This window comes from Durio zibethinus, chromosome 11, assembly GCF_047325235.1.
Source record: "Durio zibethinus cultivar Kanyao isolate XHJ-2024 chromosome 11, ASM4732523v1, whole genome shotgun sequence".
NCBI lineage: Eukaryota > Viridiplantae > Streptophyta > Magnoliopsida > Malvales > Malvaceae > Durio > Durio zibethinus.
Genome location: NC_143172.1, coordinates 2,059,460 through 2,082,251, shown reverse-complemented (window position 1 = coordinate 2,082,251; position 22,792 = coordinate 2,059,460). Strand labels below are relative to the sequence as shown.

Below are 22,792 nucleotides of genomic sequence, written 5' to 3'. Positions count from 1 at the left end.
CAAGTTTTGTTTAAGGTTAAATTTGTTGATTCAAATTAACTAAATATGAAGAATAAAAATCTTTAATTAACGTCATGATTTATTATATTTCGAATCTTTCCCTTCTCAATGTTATTTTATTTTTAATGAAAAATATTAGGTAAAGTAGAAATTTTTATTAAAAAAATTTATAATTTAAAAATTAAAAAATTATAAATATTGAAATTGAAATTTTATTATTTATTGAATACAACGTAAATTAGTAAGAAATAAATTGAAAATAAAGGGGGAAAAATCTAATATTAATGTTATGAAAATCTTGTAAGAGTAATAATTTAACTTCAAATATCTCATTAAGGGTAGTATTAATGGTAAGTGGTAATGAATAGGGAAGGTAAAAAAATTCGTATCCGACGGGTTTCGGTTTGATCCGATTTTTTAGGGTCGATTTTTTTTTTTTGAAAATCGGGGGTCGGGATCGGATCGGGTCGGGTAGCATAAAGACAAAAGTCAGAGTCGGGTCGGGGTCGGGTTTTAGGTAAACCCGACCCTACCCGACCTGATATATATATAAATATTTTTTTAATTAATTTTTTAATTTTTTAATTATATATATATATTTATATAATGATATTTTTAAATATTTATATTTAAAAAATAATATTTTATTAATTTCGAGTCTGATCGGATTGGGTACGGTTTATATAGTGTCGGGTCAGGTTCGTGTTCGGATATGAAAAAATAAAAAAAAAATTCGGGTAGGATCGGATTCAAATTTTTTAAGCATTAAATCGGATCAGATTTGAAGCGAGCAAAATCCACCTCGAACCCGACCCGATGCCATCCCTTAATGAATGGGTAATTTGAAATCATCAACTACCAAGCGAAAAGTTTTCCTGTTTGTAAATATTTTCAGTCATGCCCCATCGAAAACAGCTGAGGATTGACTTTTACCTTTTCCTTATTTATCTCTATTTTTTATTTATATTAAAAATTATTAAAAATTAAACTTTAATTATTAAAATTAAAAATATATTGACCTTCTATTTTATTATTAACATGTTCCATGGATGTAAAGTCCACTATTTTGATTCTTAAGCGGAACACCTAATCAGCAATAATATTTTTCATTTTGAAAATTATTTTCAACGGTAGATTACCATTTTAAGTTAAACTGAATTATATTATATTATATTATCATCGTCTTGACCAATAAAATACGATACCCTCTACGGATCTATAGCTAACATTTCAGCCCATATCTAAAATTGTTATTACTGCACTTGAATAAAGACATTCATATCCATTATCAATTACTCTTTAATTTTATATATATAGCTCGGCGTATTGTTTATATTTTTTTCAAGATAAATCACATGCAAATTTTGCCATTTCAAATTATATAACATTTTTTAAAGTCAAAACCACTGACCAATAGTTTTTCTTCAATGGAGGTGAACATTGCAATGACTATTAATATTGATTTTTTTTTTTTTGTACTTTAGACTATATAGGAATGTAGAGTTAGCATGTAGATGATATTAGAGTTAATGATTGAAAGTTTCAGGTTTAGATGAGTTTATACATAGAATGTTCTATTCAATCAAATAAATATAAAAAAAAAAAATTAAGTATACATTTTAAAATTTTTAAAAAATGCAAAGTAGCATGACTTCTATTATTTAAAGTTGAAAGATCACAATATTAATTTATTAATCTTTTTTTTCGCCAAATTTTTAAATAATAATAAATTTTTTTAGAAATTACAAACATATTCAAGTATTACATTTATATAATTAATAACTAAATAATCAATTATTACATTATAATTAAATTAAATTGTAATCATAGAATAATCAATTAATAAATTAAAACATAACTAGACAATCAAATTCATATATAATGAGATTTTAATTTAAAACTTTAAAATTTTAAAATTTTTCGTTGTCACTAAACCAAAGCCTCATTAATTTTTTTTTTTTTTCAAATTTCAAATTAATAATCTTTCTAACATAAAATAGTTTTGTTAATGTTGTTTTTACTAGTAATATATATTAACTTTTTACATGAAAAAGTTATTAAAAGGAAAAAAAATCCTATAAATTAAAAGTACTCAACACATATACCCAAACAAAATTGTTTTATACAAAATTAATTTTTTATTTTTAATAATTAAAAACATATTGATTTATTTTCACTTTAAACAAAAAAAAATAGTGGAGATAGTAATCAAATGTGGATGTTATAATGTTTATGTCAAATTAAGTTAAATAAAAAGAAATAAAGGTTTAACTCTTTCGTAATTTTAAAATAACCCAAGTTATAGAATGATTTTATATGTTTTTTTTTAGTTGATTACCAAATATTAAAACCGAGCACCAAATTTATTATTAAAATTAAAAATTTAACATTTCATCACGCATTGATTTTATATGTTTACAGATCCAAAGTGTAGAAAAAAATTTGTTAAAGTAAATTGAAATTGAATCCAACAAAAATCATTGCCTAATTATAAAAACAATTTAACAATATACACAACCAAAAAAAAATTCCACGTCACCCATTACTTGCCACTTCAGATTGACAAACACTCGCTAATCATCATATAACCATTACTTGGGGAAAGACTAACGAGGGGTGCGGGGATAACGGCGACAATAGTGGCACGTTAAAAACCCCCTTCGTGTCTTTGTCCCAATCCAAAAATGCTGTCCAAATTGACGGCGTCAAAGGCATATCACCGTTATCTCTCGCTTTCGGCAGGTCATCGGTTTCTCTCTTCACCGACTTTACGTGTCTCTCTACGCCTTCGCCATCATCTCTGCTCCGTTTCTTCTTTCCGTCAACGGCGCTTGCATCCAACCTCCCAGCTTCAAGAGGGAAATTAAGAATCGCTTTCGAGCCCCGTAGCTTAAAAGCGGCTCGGTCGTAGGCCTTTGCTGCTTCGATGGCCGTGTCAAAGGTTCCTAACCAGATCCGGGAACCTCTTCGGTTCGGATCTCGGATCTCCGCAGCGAATTTCCCCCACGGCCTTCGTCTGACTCCTCTATAATGCTTATTGTCTTCGGAATTTGAATTCTTCGGCTTTGTATCAGTTAAATCCTGTTTTCCAAATTGTATCCACTCCACCTTATGTGGTAACGAGATTTTTAGCGACGGTTTTCGATTCTGACAGCTCGAGTTCGAATAAACTTGTGGTTTTGTCGCTGAAAGTTCAACGATTTGAGGTTTGACTTCAAATTTGAAAGCAAAGGCGTTTGAAGAGAGGGGCTTGGGTGTCGTGAGATTGATAATTTGAGGTTTCGACTCAAATTCGTAAACGCCACTTCCATTTGACTCGAACCCAGGGAATTTGTGAGGGAATTTAAAGAAATCATCATCGTCAAAGCAATTAAAATTGGATACTGTAAGAGAGGAATCAGAGCTCGAAGTTTGAGAGGTCGAAACTTCAGGTTTTGGCTCAGTTATCCATTGATTTTCGCTGGAAAAACTCCCCAATCCCACGGGAGAAAATTCATCAAGTAAATGTTGTTTGATATATTGAAGCACACTTGATACTTCACTGCTTGTTTCCATAACCAAAAATTTGAAAAAAATAAGAAAAAAATCAGAGCTCAAAAAAGACCACGCAAAGGTTTTCGAAATTGTGGGTTTGAATTGAAGAAGAGAGGATATTCAAAACGTTTGCTTGAGAGTGGAAGGTGGAGAGTGGAAAGGTACTTATAGGATCAGTTTGATGACTTTTCAACGGGAGCTTCGACGATGGAAGAAGGAAGCAACGTGTTTCTTTTTGACTGTGCAAAAGGGTGTGTACACGGTTGAATATTTCCCCTTCGATTTCATTGAAAAAGTAAGTCAATTTAGGATAACATGGCCGATGGTTGAGGTAATCACAATTTTCTAATACCATTTATATTTTGTCGCTTTCTTGTTGCTTGCATTTCTTGGCTGATTCGTTCTGTTTTGGACAAAAAAATTCGACCGAAATGGAAAATAATTGCTTTTAATAATTGATCAAGTAAAAGACAAAATGCTTAGATGATGATTTGGTCTGCTGATGAAGTGGTAAACATGGATTAAGATGGAAGCTAAAATAAAATATTCATGTTTAACGTCTAGAATGTTAAGATTTGATTGTTGTTTTTTTTTCTTAATATTTAAGGAAATCATGATTTAAAATTTAATCACTAAAATTAACAATACAACACTCAACCAATAAATTATGGTTGTTATTTCATGTGCAAGCAAAGGAGAAGGTTTCTTTCTTCAGGTCATTGGAAATAGAATCTTTCTTCTTTTAAGTAATACAAAACCAATTTACATTTGGGGTAAGGCTAGCTTTTATGGCGGTGTCTGGTGTGGATGGGTATATTTTGATCTGGTCGATATGGTGTGTGAACAGGAACCTTATTTACTTATTCTCATCTCTGTCATGTTAAATGCTGCTGATATGTTGATATGTTCAAATTCAAACCCTAGTTATTTTAGATAAACTCATGAAATTTTAGCGTACTTTTTCATTGGTTTTGAGGAAGAAATCAGTATTAAGTTTCTTGATTATTTTCTTGGCTTAAATTTCATCTAAGAGTAGCGTACAAGGATTAAACATAGTGGCCAGACAAGCCTAGCTAGCTACATATTGAGAATGAAGGCAATCATAACGAATTTGAAGATTAGCTCAATTGATTTATAGTCATTCTTAAAATATAATATTTATTTAATTTAGAATTTAAATTTTAATATTTATAATTTTTTTTTTATTTTCAAACTACAATACAAAAGAGAAGAAAATCATAACCAATATTGATACAATTTTCAAGAAAAATCATAAAAGAAAAACGGGTTTTCTTGTTCTTCTTTCTTTCTTTTATTATTGCTAGGTCCGCAATGAAAAATTTTTTTTTTAATTGCCGTCTTTGATTTTTTTTGGTTTTCTTTTGGCTAGGTCATATCCATACATCAAGGCTTGTTTTGTGCTATCCCATCTGATGACTGATATGAATAATTAAACTTTGATAGAGTAGTATGGCCAATGAATAAATGTTTAGGTGAGAAGTAGTTAATATGCAGAGTTGTATTACTGGTTCCTGTTCCGAAGTCTCCATCTAGTCTCATGCTCTCAACCACTCTAATTGTTTTATTATAAGATAAAAGCTTGTATTTTAGACAAAAATTGAACTAAAGAAAGAATTGGGAATTAATTAATGGAAGCTTAACTAAATCTAAGAATATTACTTCACCACTTCTTAACTTAGGTTGCATTCTAGGGATCATCATAAAACGTAATTTAAGTTCCATTCTAGGGATCCAGTCATAAAACGTAACTTTCGGATGAAAATACTTATACCATGTGTCCAATGAAGCTTTAAACGGTGAAATCATTGCGTTGAAATGATCATGAAGGCTTAATCATCGCAAAGACTTGGGAGAATAATACTAGTAGTTTATATATATACTATATGATTGATTGGATCAATCCATAAAAATCTAGAAGCATTTATCTAGTCTTAGAAAATTGTATGAATTAAAGATGAGTTTTTCCCAATCTGTTTAACAATTGATTTGTTTTCATCAATCATTTAAGTACTCCTTTTAATTACTTGTTACCAATTCTAGAAGGGACATTTGTTATACATAATTCTTTTACTCTTTTTGGTGCTAAAATGGGGTAATTTTGCATGGACTCAGGTTCAAATTTTATAAACATGAGGATCAAGTTGTTCATGTTCCTTAAGCCATGAAAAACAATTGAAAATTTGTTCATGGAGGATTAGATTTTGCAACCTTCTGATCCAAAGGTATATTTTCTTCTTTTAATCTGATATATGCTTTTAAATTGTTTTATTTGTTTAATTGGGAATTTTTCTCAAAGTTTTGATGAGATCTAAACTGATCAAACACGTGCTTGCCTTTTTTGACTCAGTTTGGGGTAGTTTCTTTCGTTATTATTGCTTTGTTAAGATTTTAATATGTAGGCCATAGAATTAGGTGATGCTGTCCTTGATATATTCAATGAAAATCCTCATTTCTATTGGGTTTCAAAGCGATAATCATAACAATGTAAAAATAACATATAGTAATAAATTTAAAGTAATAAATAATAATCAATAATAAAAAATATAAAAAAAAATACATCAAAATTTATGTAAAAAACTTTTCAGTGTAAAGAGAAAAATTACGACTCACCAAAAAAATTTTCACTATCAAAAAATGAATATATAAAGTTATTCTCTAACTAAAACTAAATATAATCAACTAGAGAGACAATTAGAGAAATCTTATAAAGTAGGTGACTCAACAAATATATCTTAGATTTATCCTTAGAGAGTTTCAAACTCGATCTTTAACGTTCAAAATATAGAACTCTGAATCATAAACTTGCTGATAAAATTTTAGTTCAATCGAATCACATATCAATTTTTGTTCAACCAACTCTCCATTTTCTTTCTATTTTTTTCAAGCTTTTCTTATTTTTCTTCTTGATTTTGCGACACCACCTTAAAACAACTTCACTTCTTTTTATTAAATAGTCAAAGCTTTATGTAAAAAGAAATATCAAAGCATATAACCTTTGATTAATCCAAACCCATTGACTGAATCTCATCTTCTTAACAATTTCAAGTGTAATTTTTACTAGGTCTACAATGTTTTAACATTTATTTTCGTTGATTTTTAACTCCATTTTTTAGATCTAACATCCTCTTTTAAATGCACTTTTTAGAACTGTTCTCTCTTGTCAAACGAACTTGACATGAAGTGCAAAAAAAAAAAAGAAGAAAAGAAAAGAACTTCATACAACATCTTTTCTGACTTCTTGTTTTTCTCATTATGATGCTCGAACCTTGTTTTTTGTTGATGCTGGAAAGGGTTGTTGTTTTCTTTTTCTTTTGGATAGCAAATCGTTTTGGATTCAAATTCCCATTTACTCCTAGCTCACTTGACTTAAACTTTGTCTGACGGTTGGATGTGAAGAAAGTGCTACTGATCTCTTATTAAGTAAACAACAATTAGTTAATCTGGATTTCATGAATAGTCGGACTTTAATTTCTTCATAAAGCAAGCATGCTAGCAGTAACGAATATTAGAAAGACAAAGGGCAACCTTGCAATGTTACATAAGGTAAAACTGCTCAAGTAATGGAAACAGGACATTCAAATCCACAAGCAATAAGGTTATAGGTAGAGATGGAACCATTTTTTATGTTGTATGAAGAAAGTATAGTTAATAATACTATGTTCAACAATCAAACAGAGAAGAAAAAAAATGTTAATTTTGCATTGTGATGAGCTTATGATCAGAAACTTGAATTTAAATTGCAGATTTTGATACTAGATCCCATAGATCATTATAACCTTATCCTTAATCTTTCCAAATCTTTAATTTATATCATTCTTTTCATTTTTCACCCATTTTGCAGTTCATAATCAATTTTCACATTATAATATCTCTGACCTCTTTTTTGCAGATTTTGGCATTAATTATAGTAAATCTTTGCCATTAAGTGAGTATATATCTACATTTTTCATTCAATTTACAAAGCTCTTGGATTTTGTGCATCTTCCAGAAGCAAAGAAATCCGCCCATAGGATTGCAGGTTATAATGTTTGTCTTCCTTTTTTCTCCATTGAAATTTATGGCATATCAGAGTAAAAATTAACAGCCACCCTCCCTGCAGTTGGTGCTAAACCACTGAACAGGTGTGATAGGTGGAATTTTGACATTAAACTTGTAGTGTTGATTTGCTTGCTTTTGTAGTTGAACTTTGTGTACTCTCTGTAACAATGTAGCAGAATTTTGTGCTTCCTTTGGGTATTGGAATAAAATCTTCCAATTATCCAAAAATAAAGAAATTTATGGCATGTCATGAGTCTTCTGCAATTGCTATGGAAAAGCTTTAATCAAATCCTGATATAGTTTTTTAACTACAACTACTCATATAGCAATATCGAAAGAACAAATAATTCTTAAAGTCTCATTGTCCATGGATCCAAACACAAAATATGGAAATTTGAGGTTGATCACATGGTGCTCACTTAGGGCCTTACCTTTGTGCTGCCTCAATGCCAGACGAACGATCAGGATTCGGCCTAAGCTATCAGCTGCAGGGAGAGACGAAGGTTAATGTGATATAACAATATCAGCATATGAAAGAAATTGTTGTTTCTTGGAAATTGTTAACAAAAAGTGGTATTGTTCTTTTCCTCTTTCCAGTTACAGAACATTCTTATCATTTGCCAATGTGATTTTGTCTAACCTTATCTGAAAATTTTAACTCATGGACGACTATGACCCTGGTATTCTGATCTCATGAATTCTATGTACAGAGTATCATATCTGTTCTTCTGGCCTTGTAGATGAACGTGAACCCATATTGTTCCAAATTAAGAACGGAAATGTAGGAAAAGAAGCTTTAAGAGGCATTAGTCCTTGAGTGACTAATATTTTGTTGCAAAAGGAAATGAAAAAGATTGCTGGGAAGGGGGGGTTTGCATGCTTAAGAAAGGAAGGTTTTAGTACCACTAATCTTCCTGATTTTATGAATTTGGGGCTCTGACAATCTCCTTCTTATCTGAAACTGCGAAGGCTGATCTTGGGCCTTGCGATTGTAGGAGCAATTTTCTTCAAGGTTCCTTTTTCCAGAGAATCATTAACATCTGCCTGATACAAAATCATGAAAGACAAGCTTCAAATGTGAGAAGCAGATGGTGTTGATTCAGAAGGAAACTAGAGGGAAATTAACTGCTCCCAGTAGCAAGGCCTAAGGTCAGCTTCCTCACACTAATGGACCGACTTAACAGTCAACACCAAGCCAAGCATTTTATACAGTTGCTTTCACATCCTCTCAAAGTCTGAAGTTGGAAGGTAGTAAATTCTCAAATCATGATCTCTCGCAAATTCTCTTTTAGGATTATGATATCTCAGGCATTTGTTACAAGGGCACAAGGCCCATAGATTTTATGCATCCTTTTCTTGCCATGAAATCTGGTGACATGATATCGAAATTTATTATGGAGATCTCATCTTAATTATAATGAAAAACCCAGCTCATTTCTTTTCTTTCTATAGTTAATACTCCATTTAAATTTTAACTTCTTCACATCAGATTATGAAAAGAATGAAAACAAATTTTCTGCAGAATTATCAGCAACTGCAATGGATAACTTCAGTTTTGTCTACCATCCTCCACTAGTTTTATTGCTTTGTTAAAGACGAGGGAATGGAATGAAAAGCAGAGCAAAAAAAAAAATGCAAAACATGAATAGAATAACTTATTCACAAATTGGGAAAAACTCCGTAAAAAATAGAAAAGATTGAAAGAATGTGGTAGAAATACCTGCTGATGTGCGTGTCAGTAAATTGTTAATTGTCACATCATGAAAACCTTACAAAGTAGGCAAGATGTCAATTTTTTATACTATCATACATTGAACTGTAGCTTTCCAAATGAAAAACCGTTTCTAGTGACCACATATTCACGATCCTTCTGTTTGCTATGACATTCTCCAACTCCATTGAACTCTTCAGCCTGTGACTCTTGAATCCGTTGAGAAAAAAGTACAGAAAGAAAACATTAATTAAATTCCTTTCACACCGTTCTTTCACATCATACTTTATATAATTTTCTTGTTTTGCGGTAAAATTCATACGTGTTTTGTTGACAAAAAATGGTAACCATTTGATTGTTGCTCCCCGAGATCAAATTTATGTCCATTCAATCAAACTTTGATTGAACTAATAAAGCCTTGGTTTCAAATTAAGCGATCCAAATCTTAAAAATCAAAAGAAAATTTTGATATTTACCCAAACTCCTTTCATAATCATCAATTCCCAAAAAGAAAACCCTGCAGACAGCTAATATTTGAATAATTTTCATCATGTATTTTTGTCAAAAACATGACTAGCCAAATTGCTCTTGTAAGGTAAAAAACGTAATTGGAATACCAAAGGCAACGATTTCTTGAAGGGAAAAGTAGTAGTAGAACAGAAGATTAAAAGAAAATAAAAAGCACAGGCGGTGTTTTTTTCGTGGGTGACTAGAACTTGAGAATCTACCACACCAACTATTGTCTTCAATGTCTCAGTTTCACGGTTGAAATGTCAATTTCCCAACACATTATTAATTTGATGACTATCCATTAATCTCAAAAAATATCTTCACTTAAAGCTACTCGTCGAGAAAGGACGAATTTATATTATGTAAATAAAAAAACTTTTTTTTTAATTATTAATTTTAATAAATATAAAAGATAACAAAAATAAGTACAAAATAAAAAAATAATTTAACCTAAACATTTAAATTTATTAAAATTAATGATTAAAAAAATATAAAAAATTTTAATTATATATATTTATTTATTTATCTTCCTCAAAACTTAACAAAACCTCCTCCTTCGATTTTAAAGCATTATCTGAAAAGTTGCAATATCATTTTAGTAACCAAGTTGTACAACATGTTGATAATGATAATATTTAAATTATTATTTCAGGATGCATCATCTTTATCATCTTTTTTTTTCTTTGGTACGACAATTTTTTTGTCATCCCTTATCATCAATGTTTGAAAGCAACAAAACTTTGAGAACATATGTATACATATATACATAGAAGAGAGCTTTTTGCCTCCAAACAAATGGTTTTGAATTAAAAAAAAAAAAAAAAGTAATACTATTGTTTCTACCATACTAAAAAAAAAAAAGACAATTCTCAAATATGGCCCTTTTTCAATAATCAAGACCCACTTGCTGCTGTGTTGGATTCTTTTGATAGATTGGCAATTGGAAACTTGAAAAGAATTTGTATATATATTTTTCTTTTTAATTGAGAAATACAAAGCACCATTAATCACATCAATTAAATCTCATCTTCCAATGCCCTAATCCTATTCATCATCAATTAATTTAAATTATGTTAGCCATCTTTTTAAAATATGAATTACATAAATCAATTGAATTAAACTTGATTTTTATCTTTAAACATTTTTTAGAAATTAATATTTTTTTTTAATTAACATCGTGTGCTGTCTAATGTGAATTTGTAAATAAAAGCTCGATTTGGAAATTAACACTAGAAATGACTGAGTAATTGGCAATTTGGCATGGCCAAATTCTATTTTATGCCCTTCAATCCATATGGTACTAATAATTGTAAGTCATGGGTTGGTGGGTGTTCATTTTTTAATCTTTTTTTGCATCATTATGGGTTTGAAATTCGAAGCTCCCTAACTTCCCCAAGCTGCAAAAATTGAGGTCATAGATTCGATACGGATGCTGTAATCCTTTTTAATTTTGTAAAGTCGGCTTAATTAGTCTCCTAACACGTGCTTTTCACTACTTTTCACTTGTTCAATCTTTAAAATTGACCGTTTATTGTTATTTTTTTTTAATATTAAGATCCGCTCGATCTATTAATATATGATAACACGAGAAGGGCTTTATTAATCTAATAACTAAATCATTAATTCACACCTAAAAATTACATAATTAATCAAATGATCCTTATATTCTTACTAAAATACATATGTTAATCAAAAAATTTACTTGATTTTGCATGAATCCCTTGGCTAGATTATACTATATACTAGAAAGACATTTTTCAAGTACATCAAACATTCACTTCTTTTTATTTGAGATTATCAGATTTTAATTTTAATTATTGAAAAAAATTTTATTAACAGATCATACATTGTTGATATATTTTGTTTAAATAAAACTCTTTTATTTATACTTGTGTTATAAGTTACCTATTTTGTAAATTGCAATAGATTGATAATTGCCACGATCGAAGTGTAAAACTTAATCTTAAATATTAATGTCAACCGTCGTTAGTAGCCCTAATATTATATGAAAAAGAATATGCAACTTGCTTCTAAAAAACCAAAGAATTTGCAGCTTGATGGTTGAATACAAGAACTCAACGTCAAAAAATTTGATTGGAATTCAATTCAACAACAAATTCTTGATATTAAACAAAAAAAGGGAGCATGGGATGGTCCCATGCATGCAGCCTCTTGCAGAAAAACTCCTACATTTTTCTTGTTTTCTTCAAAGTTTTATAGCATTAGTTACTATTATTTCGTAAGACAGTTTTTGTCGTTTTAAAGACAAAATTTGAAGACTCAAACATTGCGGTCGAAATGCATACGTGCTGATGGTGTGCATGTTGTGACCAGGTGCACTGCTGTTAAGGGTTTTTTTTTTTGGGGGGGGGGGGGGTGGGGATAATGGAAAATATATTTTTCTTCTGTCAAAGTCATATATGACCAATATTTGGTCAATTTCAAAGGTTTTACTTCTTGTTTTTATGATATGGCTGGCCGTTGCTCAAAGGAAAACAAGGATTCCCCTTTCTTAGCTGAAATATAGAGCATATTATCTATAATTTTTTTTACAATGTTATAATTATTTAATTATAATAAATTATGTCAAGATTTATTATTTATTAGTATAAGATTCGCATAAATTTTTAATAAATTTCACATCACTTTAAATTATAATTAATTAATTGTACAATAAATTCGAAATATAGATTTATGGTAGCTACTAGCTAGCTTCGCCAAGAGTAAATTGAAAGAAGGATTTGCCCTTTTTAGACTAAATAGGATACTCTGGCAATATATATATATATATATATATATATATTTATATGAATACATTGTTATAACACTCACAATTTACTTGATTCATGTAAATTTTTTAAAATTAATATTCAATAATTTTAAATTTTAATATTTATAATTTCATTTTAAAAATTTTTTAGATTAGTGTTTCTTTTATTAAAAAAAAAAAAACAAATAGCAATCTAAGTTAATTTTTTGAAAAAGTAATAAAAGGCATATATATAGATCTTCATTAGCGATATATTAATTTAATTAATTAATGCTAATTAGAAAGGGGAATTAAGATTCAAGAAAGAGTATTTTAGTTTAGTGTGGCACTTTATACTCACCTTCCTTGAAGGAACATTAAAGAAAAAAAAAAGAAAGGGGGGGGGGGGATGCAAATTGAGGGATAGTGGGTCCATCCGATAATATCTTTAATGGATTATTAACTTTATGCAAGACTTATCCCAAGGTTATTATCATTTACATTATTTTTTTTTTTAGAATTATTTTTGTGATACATGTCTAGGACCAATGTATCCGATTTGGACAAAAAAAACCCAATTTTCCTTTTTTTTTTTTTTACTTAAAGTTTAAAAGTGTTACATTTAAATGTAAAATGAGTTAAATTTAATAAATAAAAAATGATTGGTTTTCATTGTGCAATTTAAAATTTAATGAATTTATATATTATTCTAAAGAAAAAGAGAAAAGTTTAAGAAAAAAATCATGGCAACTTCATGTATCCCATGTCAAATCTAATGGTTTTTAACTCAAGATTGAAACAAAGAAGGAAAAAAAAAAAAAAAGGAGAAGAACATCATTACACCAAGAAATAAAATAGAAAAATTTGAAAGAGAAAAAAAAGATATTAGAAAATTAAGAGAAAATAAAAGGCAGAAAAAGAAATTGAAATTTCTATGAAATTATGCTCGGACAACAAGAACAAGTGGGGAACAAGACATGCATATACAAAAGTAACATTTTGCCGCTGTCAACTGAATGACGTCATCCCCTCTCAAGCAACCAACAAATCCAATCCAAAATTATAAATGACGTGTCCAAAATGAAGTTTCAAAGAAACTCATTTCATAAAGTATGAAGAAAAAAAAATACAAAACAAATTAAAAAATTTTAAAAAAATAAAAACAACACCATTATTCATAAAAAAATTAAACAAAAATCCGCTGCTCAAATGCATCCATCTATTTTCGCTATATTTACACTTTCCCTTTGCCACGCAAAGATTCAGACTTGTCAGAATTCCTCTCTAATCTTTTCTTCTTTCTTACAAAATTAAAAATCCCAAACACGAAAATTACTTACTTTCCTGAAGTTTGAAATTTCAGTTAACGATTCCCGTTATGGAAATGTACCCAAGTACAAATGATTCCGATATAGCGATGCTGGACTCAATTCGGCGACGCTTACTCGGCGAATCATCAGACTTCCGACTCATTACGTCCACTGATTGTACGAACGCAGTTCCCCCCATGTTTTGCAGGAGCTCAAGCTTTAGCCGCTTGCACCCTTGTTTGACTCATACCTTGGGTGACCTCCCACTCAAAGAAAACGATTCTGAAGACATGCTCGTTTTCGGTTTCCTCCGAGATGCTTTAACCGTCGGCTGGGCCCCATCCGATAAATCTTCCACGAATATAAATGATTCCGATTTAGCGACGTTGGACTCAATTCGGCGACACTTACTCGGCGAATCATCATACTTCCGACTCACTACTTCCACTAATTGTACGAACGCGGCTCCCCCATGTTAATGGAAATTTTAATGGAGACACCGGTGAACAAGTTGCTAAGGCGGCGAAGGCGGTTCTCGCGGTGGTTCCGGCCAAAGGGAAGCATTATAGGGGAGTAAGGCAAAGGTCGTGGGGGAACTTCGCGGCTGAGATTACGGACCCGGCTAAAGATGGGGTTCGGGTTTGATTAGGTACTTTTGAGACGGCTGACGATGCGGCTTTGGCTTATGGTAGAGCAGCTTATAGGATGCGTGGCTCGAGGGCTTTGTTGAATTTTCCGTTGAGGGTGAATTCCGGGGAGCCTGATCCGGTGAGGCTAACGTCAAAGAGGCATCACCGGAGCCGTCTACGTCTTCGTCTTCCAGCTTGGAGAATGGATCGCCGAAAAGGAGGAGAAAGTCGACTGCACCGGCTCCTGTTGTGGCTAAAGCCGGGTTAGATATGGATTCTGGAGCGGAAGTTAAGTATCAAGTTGGATCGTGTACACATGGCGAACAGCTATTAGTGAGCAGCAGCAAGCTTATCGACATTCCCTCAATTTTTTAAATATTTAAAAAAATAAAAAATAAAAAAGAAAAGAAAAGAAAAGTGAGGAGTTGAAATATGCTCAGAGAGAGAGATTGTTCGGCTTTGTGAGTGCAAAGTATTTGTTATTATTTCATGTTGAATGCCATTTTTTTTCTCTTCTTTTTTAAAAATGATATTAACATATCCTGTGCTTGGAATAGGCACGTTTAAAGGCATTTTGGGTCTATTTTTTTATAAAGGAAAATAACCCTTCGATGTTAGAAATGCTATTTAATTCAACTAATTTTTTAATTAATTGAATAATAAAATATATTTAATTAAATTATATTTTAAAATTTTAATTTATCATATTTAAAATAAATTAAATAAATTTGCCTAATAAAAATCAAATTAAAAACATTAAAAATTTATAAAATGAAATGATCTATTTCATTAGTTTTAATTTTATAATTAAAGTTTTTTAAATTTTAATTAAAATTTTAGTTAATTAAATTATTGAATTGAGTTAATTAAAAAATAAAAATTATTTCAAAATTAATTTAATAATTCATCAGTTAATTAAATTAAATCAATTTTATGAGTTAATTTAATTGAAATCGAAATACAAATGATTTAAGTATAAAAAGTATTTTCTGTTGCAAAGCTTATTAAGCGACATCGAATTCAAAAAATTGAGAGATGGTTAAAAGGGGCCGAAGGAGGGGCGTCTTGGCTACAAACGTTTGTGTGTGGTACCTGAGCGACTTGAAGCTGACAAATCGTAATCCAGACTGACCTGCCCTATTAGCCAACAGCTGGTAAGGCCTAGTCGGCCTTCCTTTTATCCAACGTCGACATCTTTCTTTCTCAGGATCCCTTTTACGGTTGTTATTGTTAATATTAAATCGCACAATATTTTAATTTTTTTAAAAATATGCATGTTGATATTAATTATTTTGATATAATGTTTCGAAATTTTTGATTTACTGTATATCAATGATATTTTAATAATATTTTTAGTAATATTTTAAATTAATAATGTTATTTTAATAATATTTTAAATTGTTTTTATATTATTTAAAAATATTAAATATTAATTTTATTTATTATAAGAATTGATTTAATTATTATTTCTATTGATTGTATTTTTTTATTTTTATATAAATAAACTTTATGTTTCATTGTAATAGAAAAGTTATTACAATAAAATTTTCATCATTTTTTCATATTTTATGATATTAGAATAATTTCATGGTTCATTCCAAATGTGGAATAACCAATATTTGTTTATTCTTATATTTGCTATATTCTCCTTTCTAAACTTTATTTTTTGCTTTCCTGTTTTAACTTTTTGAGTTTCTTTTCTCATATTCAAGATTTATTTTTTAAATCAATATTTATAACTTCTCAAATCTTAATTTTTTTTTCAAGAATTTAGTGGCAGATATTCAACAAGAAAATGTAAAATAACATAACTAAAGTTTTCTGTTGGCCAATTTTGTGACCTTAGTCTTAATTTGTATTTTTCACAACGATAAGACTGTATTATGCAGGATACTCAAACAGATCAGAAAGTTAAAACAGGGCGTAAGGTTAGATCACTATTTAAGCATGAAACATTGAAATTTTCACAATATTTGCTTATTGCTGCTACAACCAACTTTTCAATTTCTTTAAATTTATGACATTTTAGGCTAGGAAATGCATTTATTTCTCGAATAAAGTCACTCACTTCCACTGGTGTCTTAAGTGATACTTTTCATGATAATTTTGATTGTTTATCTTGTCAACTTGGAGAGCAAAGTGCTTTACCTTTTAATAAAAGTGATTATCTCTTTTGCTCATTTTGATTTTGTTTATTCTAATATTTGGGGTCTAGCTCCCACACCAACCTTAGGAAGTTCATGTTACTTTGTCATATTTATTGATAATTTCTCTCGTTATACTTGGATGCATTTATTCAAACAAAAAAATAAATTTTGTCTATTTTTCGTGAATTCAATAACATGATACAAACTTAATTTTTTAGAAAAATAAAAATTTTTAAGTTTAACAATGCTACTGAATATACAAAAATTGAGTTTCGTAACTTGTTAAAAGATTATGAGACTCTTTCTTATAGGTATTACCCATACACTTCACGACAAAATGATCGAGTGAAAAGAAAACATCATCAAATTCTTGACACAGTTCATGCCCTTCTCATTTTTTCTTCTCTTTTTGAACATTTTTTGGGGTAAAACTGCTCTTATTGCTTTTTACACTATTAATCATGTTCCCACACCAATATTAGGCATACAGTCTCTCTATTAATGTCTATACACTAAGGTACTTGATTATCATTTTTTCAAAGTTTTTAGATGTACTTACTTTATTCTACTTTCTACTTTTGAATGGACTAAACTTGAACCTAGAGCTAGATTGTGTTGTTTTTTGGGTTATGGTATAGAACACAAAAGGTATATGTATTATGATCCAGTGTTTAAACGTCTTCGATCTCAAGACATTTAGTTTTTGGGGAACATAAAAAGTTCACTAATATGTCCTCGTTACATTCATCATATTTTTTTTCATGTATAGATACTAAATTTTATCTAGGTCTATCGAAGCTTTAAATCATGTTTTTGGTTTTTTTTATTAATATTAAAATTATTAATAATTATAATAAAAAAATATAATAATAAAATATTAATATTGGTTTAATATTGTTAAAAAAAAAAAGAAAAAAGATGGGACAGGGATAGGCATGGTGTCGTGCATGGCACCAGCCATCCACTTGCCTCTGCCACTACCATTCTCAGCCCTTATTAAACCTAACTACCCAAAGCCACTAGCTTTACGTTGCTAGCACCCATATTGAGCCAGGCACCTACTCCACCTATCTTCCAGACACCCAGCCCCTTAAAACACCTAGCTCTATCCCCAGACCAAGCTATGAGAAACCTTAACTCTGAGACACCTAAAAATCTCAAGCTCTCCCATGCCTAAAAAAAAAAAAAAACCCTAAGTCTCACATGCCTAGAAACACCAAGTTGCTCAAATACATACCCTCACCCAAACTCTTCACATGCCCCATGACCCTTAAAGTCTTAGTCTCTATGGATCTCGTGCCTATAAAAACCCAGCACCCATTAAAAAACAAACAAAAAAAAAGTAAAAAATAAAAGAAACAACACAGTCCTTCCCGTACCAAAAAACCATCAGCGTCGAGCTACCTATAAAAAAATTAGTTTTGATTTAAAAAAAAAAAATCAAAACTTCAAACCTTGATCTACACCAATCAGGACTATTTCTCACAAAAAGAACGGTGGATTCGGGCTCAAAGGATTAAAAGGAGTTTTTTGCGAAAAGTTTAACATTTTTCGATCACCGACAACCACCGACAATGAATAATAATCAACAACACACATCCATTTTATGGGTTTTTGACCAGTGATAGTTGAGAGAGAAAAATGATGCTTTTTTAAAAGAAAAATAAAGTGAGCTAACAAAAAAGAAAGTCTTTTATATAGAAGAGTAAGACCAAAACGACATCGTTTTGGATAAAGAAATGATCCATGCATGCCCGTGACTTGACTTGAGATCCACATAACCTAACCCATTAACCTGTTTTAACCAGCCTTCAGCCAGTCCAGACGAATCATTAATGAACCGATTTATACCAATTTGAATTGTCGAACCACCGAGTCGACTAGACCAACCTATTGATCAAACTGTTGATTGATCCGATTTAGGTAAAAAAAATTTTAAATTATTTTTGTTATTTTAAATTTTATCATTAATATTTATGTATGTTAACATGTTTAAATGTGTTAGAATAAACTTTGTTATTTTTATAATAGTAATAATAAAAATGATAACAATAAAAAATAAAAATGAGTTCAAACTTTTGATTTTTTTAAGGTAAATAATAAATAAATAAGCAAAAAAGAATAATAACAAAAAAGGCTTTAAAAAACTGAAAAATGATAATAAGAACAAAATAATAAGAAAATTTTTTTCCTGGTTAGATATGAAGGGAATAAAAATCGTCTTTTAAAAATAATTTTGCCTATATGTTAGAAAATTATTAAATAATAATAATAATAATAATAATAAATAAATAAATAAATTTTCATAAAAAAAATACATGAAAGATTAATTTTCGAAAATCATAAAATCGAACTTATTTCGAAAGTTTACTTAAATATTAGAGATTTTTAGAGGTATTTATATTGTTTTAGAAATAAAAAACCATAAATCTAAACCTCGAGACCTTAAACTCCAAACTCTAAAACTAAAAATTTAAACTTCAAACCTTAAAATATAAACCCTAAATACCTAAAACTCTAAAAATTTAAAATCTAAACCCTCCAAACCATAAAATTTCAACTTTAAATCCTTAAAACCTTAAAAACTAAAAACATAAACCCTTCAAACCCTAAAATATAAACCATAAAAACTAAAAATCTAAATCTAAACCTTAAAATCAAAACCCTGAACTTCAAACCCTAAAACTAAAACCCTAAACCCTAAATCTTAAAATCAAAACTCTAAATTCAAAACCATAAAATCCAAGCCTAAAAATCCTTTAAACTCTAAAACCCTTTAAACTCAAACTAAAGCCCTAAAATCTAAAACTCCAAAATCTCAAAACCATAATCTTAAAATCCTAAAATAAGATCTTAAATCTTGAAAAATTGACCAAAACCCTAAATCTAACCTAAACCTATAAAATCAACACATAACCCTAAATCATCACCAAACCTTTAGACTGCACCCTAGACTCTTACTCAACATCATTCCAAAATTTTAAAGATACGAGTGAAAATCATAATTGAAATAATTTATTCTCGAATGTTGCTTAGACAATGGGGTATTCAAGAAATTTTATTTCATTAAGTTTTCATATGAGTCCTTAATTCGTTTTAATAAAGGGATTAAACAAATAAATAAATAGATATAATGGGATCTTAAATATAAATAGTCATACCTAAACTCTACCTAAAATTAGAAAGTCAGAGTGGTCTCATTATATTTAAGAGCCCAATTTTAAAATTGTATTTCATCATTATGTATAACATCTATTAATGCATCTATTTATTATTGATTGCACTCAATTCGCATGTTTATTTTTTTAGTTATCGTTTATTGTCTAATAATATCATCGTTAGCATTTTCGCATAAAAATGTGTTTAATTTAAAAATATGAAATAAAACAAAAATAACATTCCGAGCGAAATAATTTTTGGTATTCTGTTTAGAAGTTGAAGAGTTATCAACAATTATTTTCCCAAAGAATGTTATTTTCGTTTTCAAGGGATGTCATGGTAAATAATAGTTAAAAGTATTATCTGTAGACACCCAATTGGGTCCGGCCCAGATCAATTGGGCCTGGCCCAAATGGGTAAGCCCAATTCAATTTTATCTTGTATTTTTTTTTCTTCTTTTCTTCTTCTTTTGTATTTTATGTATTGTATTATTTATTATTATTATGTATTAATATATGTATATATTTATTTATTTATTTTTTGTTAGTATTTATGTGTATTTTATTATTTATGTATATATATATTTTTTATCTTTTTTATTTTATTCATTTTTGTATTTTTACTTATCTAATTATATATCTGATATTTTTTTTTATTATTATTTATCCTATAATATCTGCTGATTTATCTGCTGATTTATCTTCTCTAATTATATAGTTTTTTATTTATTTTGATTTTAATTTTGGAGGGCTAAGATTCAAGGCTAAAGAATCCCACTGTGGAGGGGAACTCAATCAGAAGAGTCCAATTAGATTCAAAGACTGAATCCCCGTCCAAGGAGGAATTGAGATTGATCAGGAACTCCTGATCAACCCCTATAAAAGGCACCCCTAGAACAGAATGCAGGACAGAAAACAGTGAACCTGAGCTACTGATTTGAGGGGAAAAGGCGAATAGAAGAGTGTAGAAGGCTAAGAAAAGGTTTAGGAGAGTTCTAGGAATCATCGGGAATTTTTTGGGAATTTTTTGAATTTTTTTTTTTTTTGGGAATTTCTGGAAATTCCAGATTCCGGTTAATTTTTCCGGTCAAGTTTGAATTTTCCGACGACAATTCCGGCCAACTTTGAAGTTTCCGGCAACCTGCCCAGTTTCCGACGAGGAATCCCAAAAACCGACGAATATTCCCAGAAACCGACCGACTTTCGGCCAAATTTCGACGAAATTTCCAGATTCCGGCGATTTTCCCAGAATCCGGCACCGGTGTTCTTCATTTTCTAGAGAGAAGGGAGAGAAAAAAAGAAGAAGAGAGAGAGAGGGAGAAGCGTTCTGCCGAAAAAATGAAGGGGATTGCCTTTTATACCCTCCCAAAACGACGTCGTTTTGGCTTTAAGTTAATCAGAGGATCCGCGCGTTTTGCCGTAATCCGACCCGACCCGAGCGTCGACCCGATTCTGACCCGCACGTGCCTGCACTCCTCCAAGCCGAGCCGAGCCGAGCCGAGCTTCCAAGCCGTTCCCCCGAGCCGTTTTCTCTGCCTTGAGCCGAGCCGAGCCGCGATCCGAGCCGCTCTAGGTTTTTTTTTTTTTTCTTTGAATTTTTTTTTGTTTATTTGTTTATTTTATTTGTTTATTTATTTATTAGATTAGGTTTATGTAATATTCTTTTTATTTATTTTTTTTTTATTATTTTATTTTCTTTAAATAAAAATAAAAAATTTCAAAAAAAAATATTTTTAGGGAAAAGTTGAAAGTATCAATTTTCCTTAGAAATAAATTTTCAAAAAATATTTTTGGGGAAAAGTTGAAAGTATCAATTTTCCTCAGAAATAAATTTCAAAAAAAAAATATTTTTAGGAAAAAGTTGAAAGTATCAATTTTCCTTAGAAATAAATTTCCAAAAAATATTTTTGGGGAAAAGTTGAAAGTATCAATTTTCCTCAGAAATAAATTTCAAAAAAAAAATATTTTTAGGGAAAAGTTGAAAGTATCAATTTTCCTTGAAAATCGAAATTTCCAAAAAATATTTTGGGGAAAAGTTGAAAGTATCAATTTTCCCTGCAAAAAAAAATCATTCTTTCCTTCCTTTCTATCTTAATTTTGATTTTGTTTTTTAAATAATCCGACGACGGAGCCTCTGCAAGTGAAACAGTAGTTTTTCTTGCATACTCTTGAGGTGAGGGAATTTTCTCAATTTTCTGCTAAAAGTATTAGAGTCAATTGAGAAAAATTTCCAATAATTAATTACTTGGTAAAATTTTAAGGCTTTTGGATAACACGAATTTCAGCTGGTACCATCTTTTGATGGGCGTTGTGAGGGTGCTATAACCTTCCTCACATGTAACCGAACTCCTGAACCTTGTTCTGGTTAGCAGGCCTGAACCTATTCTTTTAGGGACCCTTAAACTTAGGTGTTCCCTGAAAGGACAAATTCCTTAGGTGGTCAATCGCACCTTGATAAAAAAGATTGGTGGCGACTCCCCAAAAGTCAATGTCTAGCGATAGATCACCGGATCTAGACGTTATGACAGCTTGGCAACTCCGCTGGGGACTTTGAGAGTCAGGCCAGCAAATAATTTGTGTTATCCAAAAGCCTAATAAAATTGAACCATTTTTGTATATATGTGTTATTATTCATTCCTGTTTATTTATCTTGTTAATTATGTTATTCATGTGCATGTGCATAACATGAGCTCTATACCCGAGCTCCGTCCCTCTAGGAGGGAGTAAAGTACCTATTACTTTCGTGAGGTCTAATGCCTCCGCAGTGGCTAGCGAAATACTCCCACTCAAATTGAACCTTTTCCGCTTGTAGCCTGTAATGGGTGAGGATTAGGGTGCCTTACTAGTCTGTGATGGACAAGGATGTAAGGAACAATTTGAGGACCTTTAGACTTTGACCTTAAACCACATATAGTGAACCTTAGAAGTGCCTACACCTAAGATAGAGCCCTTTCTACCCAATGATAGATATGCCCTGAAATTAGG

The 22,792-nt window shown here is 30.3% G+C and overlaps 1 long non-coding RNA gene and 2 pseudogenes across 3 annotated transcripts; 1 reads left to right on the top strand and 2 right to left on the bottom strand.

Annotated features, from left to right (window-relative positions):
* Nucleotides 1–2,431: 2,431 nt before the first annotated feature.
* On the bottom strand, nt 2,432–3,686 carry LOC111289315 (ethylene-responsive transcription factor 5 pseudogene; annotated as a pseudogene). Its single transcript, XR_016346143.1, has one exon. The product of XR_016346143.1 is annotated as an ethylene-responsive transcription factor 5 pseudogene (transcript).
* Nucleotides 3,687–7,932: 4,246 nt separating this feature from the next.
* LOC149515968 (uncharacterized) lies at nt 7,933–10,091 on the bottom strand. 2 transcript variants are annotated; one of them, XR_016346146.1, is made up of 3 exons: nt 9,314–10,091; nt 8,234–8,637; nt 7,933–8,078 (listed from the first exon to the last, which is right to left on the bottom strand). It is a non-coding gene; the product is annotated as an uncharacterized LOC149515968 (long non-coding RNA). The 2 variants fall into 2 exon arrangements; XR_016346145.1 differs by having other exon boundaries at nt 7,933–8,637.
* Nucleotides 10,092–13,434: 3,343 nt separating this feature from the next.
* Nucleotides 13,435–15,074, top strand: LOC111289791 (ethylene-responsive transcription factor 2-like; annotated as a pseudogene).
* Nucleotides 15,075–22,792: the final 7,718 nt, after the last annotated feature.